The sequence below is a fragment of the Pristiophorus japonicus genome, chromosome 5 (assembly GCF_044704955.1).
Source record: "Pristiophorus japonicus isolate sPriJap1 chromosome 5, sPriJap1.hap1, whole genome shotgun sequence".
NCBI lineage: Eukaryota > Metazoa > Chordata > Chondrichthyes > Pristiophoridae > Pristiophorus > Pristiophorus japonicus.
The window spans coordinates 106213923-106227055 of NC_091981.1; the positions used below are offsets into that span (position 1 = coordinate 106213923).

The following is a 13133-nucleotide window of genomic DNA, read 5'->3' on the forward strand; positions in this document are numbered from 1 at the left end:
TGTCCTGCTGAGCCTTCATTTGACAAGAAAAAATTTGAAGGCGTTGCCCCTTGCAAATGTAGCATTTGCCACTGCAGACTACAGATGTGCCAGGTGTCCCCTGTGGGTCTGTTCCTGTGTGTATCGATTCCTATCTCTCCAAACACAGCCATCACATCTCCAGAAATGGCTTCTCTTCCTGCACCACACCATCGCCTAGAGAGTGCCCAAAAGATCTGACCTTGTCCCCTTCCTCTTCCTCTTCTACATTCTGCCCCTTGGTGACAATGTCTGCAGTGACAGAATTAGCTTCTATATGTATGTTGATGACATCCAGTATTACCTTGCCACCATGTCTCTCGATATCACAACCGCCTCCGTACTGTCAGACTGCCTTTCTAACATCAAGTCATGGATGAGTCATAATTTCTTCCAATTGCACATTCCTGAAGATTGAAGCTGTTTATTTTGGCTCCCACTAGAAACTCTTGCCACTGCCATTAACTCCTTCCCCAGCCATTCACTCAAGACAGGTTCAATCTAAAGCTGAGCTTCAAATACCACATCTATCCATCACCAAGACTACTTATTTCCTCCTCCGCAGCAATGCCCGCCTCTTTCCCTACTTCAGGCTTTTTAACCACTGAAACCCTCATACACATTTTTGTTACCTCTGGAGTCGATTTCTCTAATTCCTCCATTGATAATGTCCCATAAACTCCTGTATCCTCTCCCACATTAAATCTGCTTGCCAATCACTCTCAGCTTGCTGGACTAAATTGCCTCCCAGTTCCCAGTGGATTAAATGTAAAACTTGTCCTTATCTTCAAATCTCTTCACGACCTCACCAACCTTCCTGAAACTCCTTTGGTCTTATATTCACTCCTTCGGTACTCTCACTCTGGCCTATTGTACATTCCCCTTTTTCTTCACTCCACCATTGGTGGCTACGTCTTTACCCACGTCTTTATCTCTGGATATCTGAGGATTAAATTCAATAAGGCCTATAAACGGACGCAGGGATTGCGATGCGCGATCTGGCTGCGCCCATTGAAGTAGTGCAGGTGCCTGCTAATTAACATGGTTGAAGTGCTGAGCTCAGCACTGAACATGCAGCTGATTGGCTCAGCACTCAACAGGGGGCCCAATTTTGTGGGAAGTGTGATCTCTATTTAAAGGCTGCCTGCAGTGTGAAACACTTTCTGCATTTTCTGAAACAAGCACCTCATTGTTAGTCTAGCTAAAGAAAGGGGAAGGTACCAATGTCACAACAGGGCATAAAAGGGCACCTTGGTTCTCAGACACAGCCCTGGAGGCCTTAGTGCAGGTTGTCGATAGGAGGAGACAGGTTCACTACCCGTAGGGTGCCAGGAGGCCTTCCAGACAGACTGTGCAAAGACAGTGGGAACAGATTGCTGAAGCGGTCAGTGCCTCCAGTCTTCCCCAGGACCTGGACCCAGTGGCGAAAGAAATTTAATGACTTCACGAGTGGTCAAGGCCAGTGAATGCATCTTCAAATCATACCAACTGCACCACAAGCCTCACACACTGCTCAATGCACCACACCCCCATCACTAAACTACCAACAACCCCTTTCAATCACGATTCATACCTCACAATCATAGCTTCACCTCACCCTCACACACTTACTATTGTTGCAAATCTCACAGCTACATCTCACAACTTGCACACACTGCCAGCATCGCTGAGAGCATGCAGAAATCAAGCGCAGGCAGCGAAAAGAGTGTGTGGCAAACCAGTCCCACTCATCCTTTCCCTCAACGACTATGTGTCCCACCTGTGACAGGGACTGTGGTTCTCGTATTGGACTGTTCAGCCACCTAAGGACTCATTTTTAGAGTGGAAGCAAGTCATTCCTCGATTCCGAGGGACTGCCTATCATGATGATGATTAAACCATGACAGGCAGATCACCCAAACACATTGCACCACACTCACTGACACACTTCCCTTTCTCTTGCAGGCCAAGGTGGCGCATCACCGGCGCCAGCAACAGGTAACAGGCGGGTGACAGGCACGGCTACAGAACCTGACCCAACTAGAGGAGATGGTTCTGGATATAATCAAGGCTGAAAGCATTGATGATGACAGTATGCTCATACCTAATCCTTCTTCTCAGTTCTTCCCAGTTCCCCCTCATCCCACAATCTCTTCTCACTTACAAGCTGCTAATGGTGTAAATGTACACAGCTTACTTCCCACCACCCTGCCCGCCCCCCCATCCCCTGCCTTCATAGTTGCTGGAACTCAAAATCCTGGAACTCCCTCCCTAACAGCACTGTGAGAGTACCTTCACCACATGGACTGCAGCAGTTCAAGAACGTGACTCACCACCACCTTCTCAAGGGCAATTAGGGATGAGCAATAAAAGCTGGCTTTGCCAGCGATGCCCATATCCTATGAACAAATTTTAAAAAAATTATATTTTCAATGTTTTGTAGTGACTTTCATTTGACCATTGTGATGTTCCGTAACAGAGGGATATGGTGGGGAAGTGTTGAGCAACGAGAATCAGAGGTTTCATTCAGGAGAACCAAAATCTGATGATACACTCACTGAAAGCCTGTCCGGAATGGGAATTTGAAGGCTGCCTCCTTCCTCCTTCTCCATTTCCTCCTGCTCCTCTTTCTCCTGCTCCTCATCCTCCTCTTCCTCTTCTTCCTCCTCCTCCTGCTGAGGGAGCGCTGCACTGTCAGAGGTGCCGTCTTTCGGATGAGACATTAAACTGAGGCCCCGTCTTCTCTCTCAAGTGGACATAAAAAAATCTCATGGCACTATTTCGAAGAAGAGCAGGGGAGTTTCCCCTGGTGTCCTGGCTAATATTTATTCTTCAATCAACATAACAAAAAAACAAATTATCTGGTCATTATCACATTGTTGTTTGTGGGAGTTTGCTGTGCGCAAATTGGCTGCCGCATTTCCCACATTACAACAGCGACTACACTCCAAAAAATATTTCATTGGCTGTAAAGCGCTTTGAGACGTCCGGTGGTCGTGAAAGGTGCTATATAAATCCAGAGGCAGAAGACCACCTCAAATTGGGGCACCCTCTCCTTCCGAGCGATCATGGCAGCGGAACCATTGTTTGAGCAATGGTCTGCTCGAAGACAATCCTCATGGCAGCATGCCTCTCATTATATTTGTGATGGCCATGAGTGATGGTGTTGCGGAGGGGAGTCATCAGCAAGGTGTAGAATGGATAGCCCTTGTCGCATAGCAGCCACCCTTAGGTTTGATGTGGTTGCTGGAAGATTGCTGGCAGAGCGACTTGTGCAGGTAGGAGAAGTGCTTTTTGAAGGCCTTAGTTGGGCAAGACCTCTTGCTGAGAGCTCTCCTCCCCATCCTCCTTCTCCATCTGCGAGCAGCTTGTCTTCTTTGTTGTCTCTGCTCCATCTCCTGTCATGCTGCAGTGTGAGGCAGACTGCATGTACAGCCCCATGACTGGCAACAATTGGTGTAATTAGAGGTCCTCCAGGAGCAGCCAACACCTCCCAACTTTCAGCAACACTCCCTGCACACTTTAACAACTTTATAAATGTCATCCAGCAAGCCAGTATTCACACAAACTCTGCAAGAGCCAGTACTGGACCACACCTGGAGTATTGTGTGCAGTTTTGGTCTTACCTAGGATACGATATACTTACCATGGAGGGAGTGCAGCAAAGTTTCATCAGCCTGATTCCTGGGATGGCAGGACTGTCGTGTGAGGAGGGATTTGGTCCATTCGGCCTGTATTCACTAGAGTTTAGAAGAATGAGAAGGGATCTCATTGAAACATATAAAATTCTGACGGGGTTGGACAAACTGGATGCGGGGAGGATGTTTCCCCTGGCTGGAGTTTAGAACAAGGGTTCACAGTCTCAGGATATGGGATAGGAAATTTAGGACTGAGATGAGGAGAAATTTTTTCACTCAGAGGTTGGTGAATCTGTGGAATTCTCTACCACAGAAGGCTGTAGAGGCCAAGTCACTGAATATATTTAAGAAGGAGATAGATAGGTTTCTAGATACAAAAGGCATCAAGGGGTATGTGGTGAAAGCAGCAATATGGTGTTCAGATAGAGAATCAGCCATGATCATATTGAATGGCGGTGCAGGGTCGAAGGGCCAAATGGCCTACTACTGTTTCTATTTTCTAAGTACAAGAGAAATAATCAATCTACTTGCAAGTTGGATGGGTCCCTCGTGCAGCTGAACACATATTCAGCTGTGCCTGTTTAGAAGAGGACATTGATTGGAATGGCGACATTAAAAATGACAGGTCGTGCATTAAATCAGCGTTACATGCTGACTGACGTCACGGTCTGCCTATCCTGCATACTCCCGGCACCACATGTCCCATTTGCACTATCGCCCTCACCATGATGGCGAACAGTGCAGGCCACATCGTTAATGGGAGGAAATGAGGTAAGGCGATTTTATTCCCCAAACCGGCCTTAACTACCAGTACTAAGATGCCGAATTTCGTGGTGTTTGTCTTTAAACCCCTGTAATTCTCCCCTTCTCCCTCCAACTTAAAAAAAAAACTGTGAAAAAACATATTTTTGAACAAGTTTTACATATGCACCTAGTAAGGCTTTTAATAAGGTCCCACATGGCAGACTGATCATGAAAATAAAAGCCCATGGGATCCAAGGCAAAGTGGCAAGTTGGATCCAAAATTGGTTCAGAGGCAGGAAGCAAAGGGTAATGGTCGATGGGTGTTTTTATAACTAAAAGGCTGTTTCCAGTGGGGTTCTGCAGGGCTCAGTACTAGGTCTTTTGCTTTTTGTGGCATATATCAATGTAGGGGTTATGATTAAGAAGTTTGCAGATGATGCAAAAATTGGCTATGTGGTTGATAATGAAGAAGAAAGCTATAGACTGCAGGAAGTTATCAATGAACTGGTCAGGTGGGCAGAACAGTGGCAAACATAGAAACATAGAAAATAGGTGCAGGAGTAGGCCAATCAGCCCTTCGAGCCTGCACCACCATTCAATAAGATCATGGCTGATCATTCACCTCAGTACCCCTTTCCTGCTTTCTCTCCATACCCCTTGATCCCTTTAGCTGTAAGGGCCATATCTAACTCCCTCTTGAATATATCCAATGAACTGGCATCAACCACTCTCTGCGGCAGGGAATTCCACAGGTTAACAACTCTCTGAGTGAAGAAGTTTCTCCTCATCTCAGTCCTAAATGGCTTACCCCTTATCCTTAGACTATGTCCCCGGTTCTGGACTTCCCCAACATCGGGAACATTCTTCCTGCATCTAACCTGTCCAGTCCCGTCAGAATTTTATATGTTTCTATGAGATCCCCTCTCATCCTTCTAAACTCCAGTGAATGCAGGCCCAGTCCAGCCATCCCGGGAATCAGTCTTGGGAACCTTCGCTGCACTCCCTCAATAACAAGAATGTCCTTCCTCAGATTAGGAGACCAAAACTGAGCACAATATTCCAGGTGAAGCCTCACCAAGGCCCTGTACAACTGCATTAAGACCTCTCTGCTCCTATACTCGAATCCTCTAACTATGAAGGCCAACATACCATTTGCCTTCTTCACTGTCTGCTGTACCTGCATGCCAACTTGCAATGACTGATGTACCATGACACCCAGGTCTCGTTTAACCTCCCCTTTTCCTAATCTGCCGCCATTCAGATAATATTCTGCCTTCGTGTTTTTGCCACCAAAGTGGATAACCTCACATTTATCCACATTATACTGCATCTGTCATGCGTTTGCCCACTCACCTAACCTGTCCAAGACTCCCTGCAGCCTTTTAGCGTCCTCCTCACAACTCACACCGCCACCTAGATTAGTGTCATGTGCAAACTTGGAGATATTACACTCAATTCCCTCATCCAAATGGAATTCAATCCGGAGAAGTGTGAGATAATGCATTTGGAGAGGTCTAACAAGGCAAGGGAATACACATTAAATGGTAGGACACTGAGAAGTGTAGAGGAACAAAGGGACCTTGGAGTGCATGTCCACAGATCCCTGAATGTAGCAGGCCAGGTAGATAAGGTGGTTAAGAAGGCATATTAGCCGAGGCATAGAATACAAGAGCAGGGAGGTTATGCTTGAACTGTATAAAACACTAGTTAGACCCCAGCTAGAGTACTGCGTGCAGTTCTGGTCAACACATTAAGGAAAGATGTGATTGCACAAGAGAGGGTACAGAGGAGATTTACAAGGTTGTTGCCTGGAGTGGAGAATTTTAACTATGAGGAAAGATTGGATAAGCTGGGTTTGTTTTCTTTGGAACAGAGAAGGCCTTATTGAGCTGCATAAAATTATGAGGGGCCTAGATAGAGTGGATAGGAAGAACTTAGCAGAGGGATCAACAACCAGTAGGCATAAATTTAAATTAATTGGTAGGAGGGTTAGAGGGGATTTGAGGAGAAATGTTTTCACCCAGAGGGTGGTGGGGGTTTGGAACTCACTGCCTGAAAGGGTGGTAGAGGCAGAAACCCTGACCACATTTAAAAAGTACTTGGATGTTCACTTGAAGTGCCATACCTACAAGGCTATGGACCAAGAGCTGGAAAGTGGGATTAGGCTCTATAGCTATTTGCCGGCATGGACACGATGGGCCAAAATAGCCTCCTTCTGTGCTGTAAATTTCTATGATTATATGATTCTAATGCCTATTTCAGGCTGGCACCCTGGACATCTGGAAGTCACTAGCTTCCAATTTGGCAGCCAGTGCACTTCCAGAGGAGCTTGGATGCAGGATATCACGACACAAAATTCATCCTCCCAACATTGATTTTTCACCCAAAAAATGGAAAAACACATACAGTTTTGTTCAGTTGCACCCCAGGGAGTGAAGAGATGTCAGCATCATGGGATTATAACAAATATATTGGAAAAATATCATCCTCATTCATTGTTTCAAAAATGTTGTTGCATGATGTAATAATGAAATCATTCTTATGTTGCAATGTGAGAGGAAGCTGTTTCCTAGTTACAGCAATATGTTGCAGGAAAGTAATCATGTTTTACGTAAATAACCTCAAACATGGTTTCAAGCTGTTTTCTTCTGTGGTTGCACTCGGCAACTCATCCCTTTGATTGAAAAGGAAGTGTAAAACAGAACTGTTTGTGGCATTTTTCTAATACTAATTTCAGTGAATGGATCTAGTCATTCTTATAAATTTAGCTTTCAAGCTGGTGTTCATTTTGACAAAAGCATGACGTGTTGATTTTCCCAAGTATGGTGGCTATCTCTATTTCTTTATTTAACTAGCACTAATAATGAATTAGGCTAGGTTTCACCCATTCATCATCAACGGGTGGAAAATGTGTAATCATTGTTTTGCATTAGTCTCCTAACATTTTTTGCACAGAATCCTTTATTCCTCTCTTGATAGTAGTCAAGCATTAACAATAACATGAGAACATAAGAAGTAGGAGCAGGAGTAGGTCACCTGGCCCCTTGAGCCTGCTCCGCCATTTAATAAGATCATGACTGATCTAATCATGGACTCAGCTCCACTTCCCTGCCCACTCCCCATAACCCTTTATTCCCTTATCGCTCAAAAATCTGTCTATTTCCGCCTTAAATATATTCAATGACCCAGTCTCCACAGCTCTCTGGGGCAGAGAATTCCATAGATTTGTAGCCCTGTGAGAGAAGAAATTCCTCCTCATCTCAGTTTTAAATGGGCGGCCCCTTATTGTGAGATATACTATGTCCCCTAGTTTTAGTTTCCCCTATGAGTGGAAATATCCTCTCTGCATCCACCTTGTTTGTCGAGCCCCCTCATTATCTTATATGTTTCGATAAGATTACCTCCCATTCTTCTGAACTCCAATGTGTATAGGCCCAACTTACTCAACCTATCTTCATAAGTTAACCCCTTCATCTCTGTATATTAGTCACTTTGGGCCTTAATAAAGCAGAGTCAAGGTCATACCTCTTGGAGTTAAATAGTACTTGGTCTAACAGTTATTGCATACACAATATTTGGTGACGAGTCAACAAGAAGCTTTGCATCAAAAATGAGCACAATTGGATTGTTGGAGCGATTTGTGGAAGGAGAAGTTTGGGCAGACTTTGTGAGCTGTTTGAGCCAGTTCTTCATGGCCAACAAAATGGAGGAGGTCGGCGACGTAGATCAGCGCCAGGCGGTGTTTCTCACAGTTTGCGGTCCAAAATTTATGGTCTGATAAAGAATCTACTCCTGCCTGTGAGTCCAACAGAGAAGACGTATGAAGAATTGTGTACACTGGTACAGGACCACCTTAAGCCAGACGAAGGCATCATCATCTCGAGATACAGATTTTACATGCACGTTCGCTCAGAGGGCCAGAATGTGGCGGAATTTGTTGCTGACCTGAGATGTCTAGTGGGACCGTCTAAGTTCGATTCTGTGTTGGCAGACATGCTGCGGGACTTCTTTGTAATCGGTATCAATCACGAGGTGATCCTGCGTAAACTACTGGCGGTGGAGCCATTGGACTTAAATAGGATCATCACGATCGCTCAGTAATGCATGAGGACGGATAGAAGTCTAAAGCAGATATTCATTAAAAATTCAAAACTCGGTAAATACTGTAAATATGATTGATTTTGGCAGAGCGGCACATGGCAGGGCCTACCCGACTGCGTATGCAAAACCAGTGGCTGCCCAAAGTCCGTCAGCGGGAATGCATCCGATTTCTCCGTGTTGGCGTTGTGGGAGAATCACCGGCACCAGCAGTGCTGATTTAAGCAATATAGTTGCAAAGGCTGTCTGAGAGTGGGGCATCTCCAGCGCAAGTATTCGCAGATGAGCAAGCGAGCTGCGACACACCACGTGGAGGATGATGGTCAGACTAGCACGGATCCGGATACGCAATCCAAGATACCAGAGGAGGAAGTGTATGGACTGTACTCATTCCTAACTAAGAGCAAATCGATAATGATCAACGTGAAATTTAATGGGGTGCCAGTATTGATGGAACTGGACACGGGGGTGAGTCAATCGATAATGAGCCAGAGGGCATTCGACACGCTGTGGGACACTAAGGCTGTGAGGCCCAGGCTGAGTCCAGTCAATGCCAAGTTGCGCACGTACACCAAAGAACTCATAACGGTGATTAGCAGTGCCACAATTAAAGTGTCGTATGATAGTGCGGTTCACGAGTTACTGCTATGGATTGTCCCAGGCAATGGCCCAACGCTGTTCGGCAGGAACTGGCTTGAAAAAATCAGATGCGATTGGAATGACATCAAGGCATTGTCGTCGGAGAGAGACACATGTGCCCAAGTACTGAGCAAGTTCCCCCCGCTGTTCGTACCAGGCATCGGCAACTTCACGGGAACCAAGCTGCAGATCCACGTGGACTCAGATGCAAGACCCGTCCATCATAAAGCTCGGGCAATTCTGTATGCGATGAGGGAGAAGGTCGAAATTGAACTGGATCGATTCCAGCGTGAAGGGATCATATCACCGGTTGAATTTAATGAATGGGCCAGCCAAATTGTTCCTGTGCTGAAAAGTGATAGCACAGTCAGAATCTGTGGAGACTACAAGGCTACGATCAACAAGGTTTTGAAACAGGATCAGTACCCGTTATCGAAGGCTGATGACTTGTTTGCAACGCTAGCCGGAGGGAAGTTGTTCACCAAACTGGACGACGTCGGCCTACATGACGCAGGAGCTGGTTGAGACGTCAAAGAGACTTACGTGCATTAACACGCATAAAGGACTGTTTATTTATCATAGGTGCCCTTTTGGAATTCGGTTGGCTGCAGCAATATTTCAGAGCAACATGGAGAGTCTACTGAAGTTCTTTCCCAGAACCGTCGTGTTCCAAGATGACATCCTTATCAAAGGTCGTGACTCCGAGGAACATCTGAACAACCTGGAAGAGGTTCTACATCGTCTGGACAAAATGGGACTCAGACTGAAACGCTCAAAATGCGTCTTCATGGCACTAGAGGTTGAATTGCTGTGGAGGAAAATTGCTGCTGACGGCATCAGGCCCACAGACGCAAAAAAACAAGGTCATCAAGAATGCAAAAACATGAAGGTAGAATATTATCTGAATAGTGGCAGATTAAGAAAAGGGGAGGTGCAACGAGACCTGGGTGTCATGGTACTTCAGTCATTGAAAGTTGGCATGCAGGTAAAGCAGGCGGTGAAGAAGGCAAATGGCATGTTGCCCTTCATAGCGAGGGGATTTGAGTATAGGAGCAGGGAGGTCTTGCTGCAGCTGTACAGGGCCTTGATGAAGCCTCACCTGGAATATTGTGTTCAGTTTTGGTCTCCTAATCTGAGGAAGGACGTTCTTGCTATTGAGGGAGTGTAGCGAAGGTTCACCAGACTGATTCCCGGGATGGCAGGACTGACATATGAGGAGAGATTGGATCGACTGGGCCTGTATTCACTGGAGTTCAGAAGAATGAGAGGGGATCTCATAGAAACATAAAATTCTAATGGGACTGGATAGGTTAGATGCAGGAAGAATGTTCCCGATGTTGGGGGAGTCCAGAACCAGGGGTCACAGTCTAAGGATAGGAAGTAAGCCATTTAGGACCAAGATGAGGGGAAACTTCTTCACTCAGAGAGTTGTTAACCTGTGGAATTCTCTTCCGCAGAGAGTTGTTGATGCCAGTTCGTTAGATATATTCAAGAGGGAGTTGGATATGGCCCTTACGGCTAAAGGGATCAAGGGGTATGGAGAGAAAGCAGGAAAGGAGTACTGAGGTGAATCATCAGCCATGATCTTATTGAATGGTGGTGCAGGCTCGAAGGGCCGAATCGCCTACTCCTGCACCTATTTTCTATGTTTTTATGTTTCACCCAAGCCGCAGAATGTGACGGAGCTGCGTTCGTTCCTGGGTCGACTCAACTACTTCGGTAACTTCCTACCTAAATTGAGCACCTTATTAGAACCACTGCATATGCTGCGAAGAAAAGGCGACAACTGGGTGTGTGGTGCATCTCAAGACAGAGCTTTTGAGAAAGCCTGCTTTTCTCCAACAAGCTTTGCATTAACAAGCTGCTGGTACATTATGACCCATGTAAACGTTTAGTATTGACCTGTGATGCTTCGTCATATGGAATTGGTTGCGTACTCCAACAAGCTAACTTCAACCAGTCGCATATGCTTCAAAAAGTTTGTCTAAAGTGGAAAGAGTCTACAGCATGGTAGAGAAAGAAGCACTAGCCTGTGTGTATGGGGTTAAAAAGATGCATCAGTATCTGTTTGGTCTTCAGTTTGAACTGGAGACAGATCACAAGCCGCTCATTTCATTGTTCTCTGAAAACAAAGATATCAATACCAATACTTCATCCCGCATCCAGAGGTGGGAGCTGACATTATCTACTTATGATTATGTCATTCGCCATAGACCTGGCACCGAGAATTATGCCGATGCTTTGAGCAGTCTGCCGTTGCCCACACCGGAGGTGGAAACGCCACAACTGGCGGATGTATTGTTAGTTATGGATGCTTTTGAGAGTGAAGGAACCCCTGTCATGGCTCAGCAAGTTAAGACCTGGACCAGCCAGGACCCGATTCTATCAGTGGTGAAGAGTTGCATCCTCAATGGTGATTGGTCTGCCATACCCAAGCAAATGTGCGAGGAGACCAAACCTTACATTCGTCGCAAAGACGAACTGTCAATTCAGTCGGATTGTATACTGTGGGGCAATCGTGTTGTTATGCCAAAGAAAGGGAGAGAGAAATTTGTACGTGAGCTACATAGCACCACATCCCAGCATTGTAATGATGAAAGCCATTGCCAGGTCTCATGTATGGTGGCCGGGAATTGATTCCGAGCTGGAATAAGTGTGCATCAGTGAAACACTTGCATGCAGCTCAGCAAAACACCAGTGGACTCGCCACAGAGTCTGGGTCGTGGCTGTCCAAACCATGGTGCAGGATCCACGTAGACCATGTAGACTCGATTCCGAGGGACTGCCTATAATGGATACATCCTAACAGAGGGATTTTCTCTCCTGAGTTGCCTCGCAGCCCTATCTTTGATTTTTCCAGTGGGAAATCACTCAACTTGTCGAGATATAGCAATTACGGTCATCATCATCATCATCATCATCATCATCATAGAATCTGTATCAGTGACGTGTCCTTTTGCTTGACAGGAACAAGCACATTTTTCAGGTTTTCATACACCTCGTGACCTGCTTTAGTCAGAAAATAACCCGTTTTCTTTCTAGCACCACCCTGTTACGGTTTTCATCATCGGGGACTTTGATGATACTATTTGCGGTGAAAAATATTTCTAGCCGCTCCACATACGCTCTGAAAGTCTCTCGGTCACGTTGGAACTCACCCAAGCACCCTATTATTTCCATTGGCACAGCTATCTAGACTCTGGCAATGTCAACAGTGTGCTTGAAATTTACCTTGGATTTTTAACTGTTCTGCAAAACAAAGCACTCCCGAGTCTCTCTGTTGTTTGGCTGGATCATCCACCAACAAAAATATCAATTATCCTATCCTCATCGCCAATGTGATATATTCTTTACGACATCACTAACAGACACTTACAAGATGGCTCTACAGGAACTTGTCAGATTAGTGTGCAAAATTAAAGCACGTGGTATTGGGAGTAATATATTGACGTGGATAGAGAACTGGTTGGCAGACAGGAAGCAAAGCGTAGGAATAAACAGGTCCTTTTCAGAATGGCAGGCAGTGACTAGTGGGGTACCGCAAGGTTCAGTGCTGGGACCTCAGCTATTTACAATATACATTAATGATTTTGACGAAGGAATTGAATGTAATATCTCCAAGTTTGCAGATGACACTAAGCTGGGTGGCAGTGTGAGCTGTGAGGAGGATGCCAAGAGGCTGCAGGGCGAATTGGACAGGTTAGGTGAGTGGGCAAATGTATGGCAGGTGCAGTATAATGTGGATAAATGTGAGGTTATCCACTTTGGTGGCAAAAACAGGAAGGCAGAATATTATCTGAATAGTGACAGATTAGGAAAAGGGGAGGTGCAACGGGACTTGGGTGTCATGGTACATCAGTCATTGAAAGTTGGCATGCAGGTACAGCAGGCGGTGAAGAAGGCAAATGGCATGTTGGCCTTCATAGCGAGAGGATTTGAGTATAGGAGCAGGGAGGTCTTACTGCAGTTGTACAGAGTCTTGGTGAGGCCACACCTTGAGTATTGTGTACAGTTTTG

General features: G+C 45.7%; 1 protein-coding gene across 6 annotated transcripts in view; it reads left to right on the top strand.

The window, feature by feature from the left end:
- creb5b (cAMP responsive element binding protein 5b) overlaps nt 1-13133 on the top strand; it is a 666872-nt gene that overhangs the window by 331042 nt on the left and 322697 nt on the right. The gene's annotated exons all lie outside the window — the stretch shown is intronic.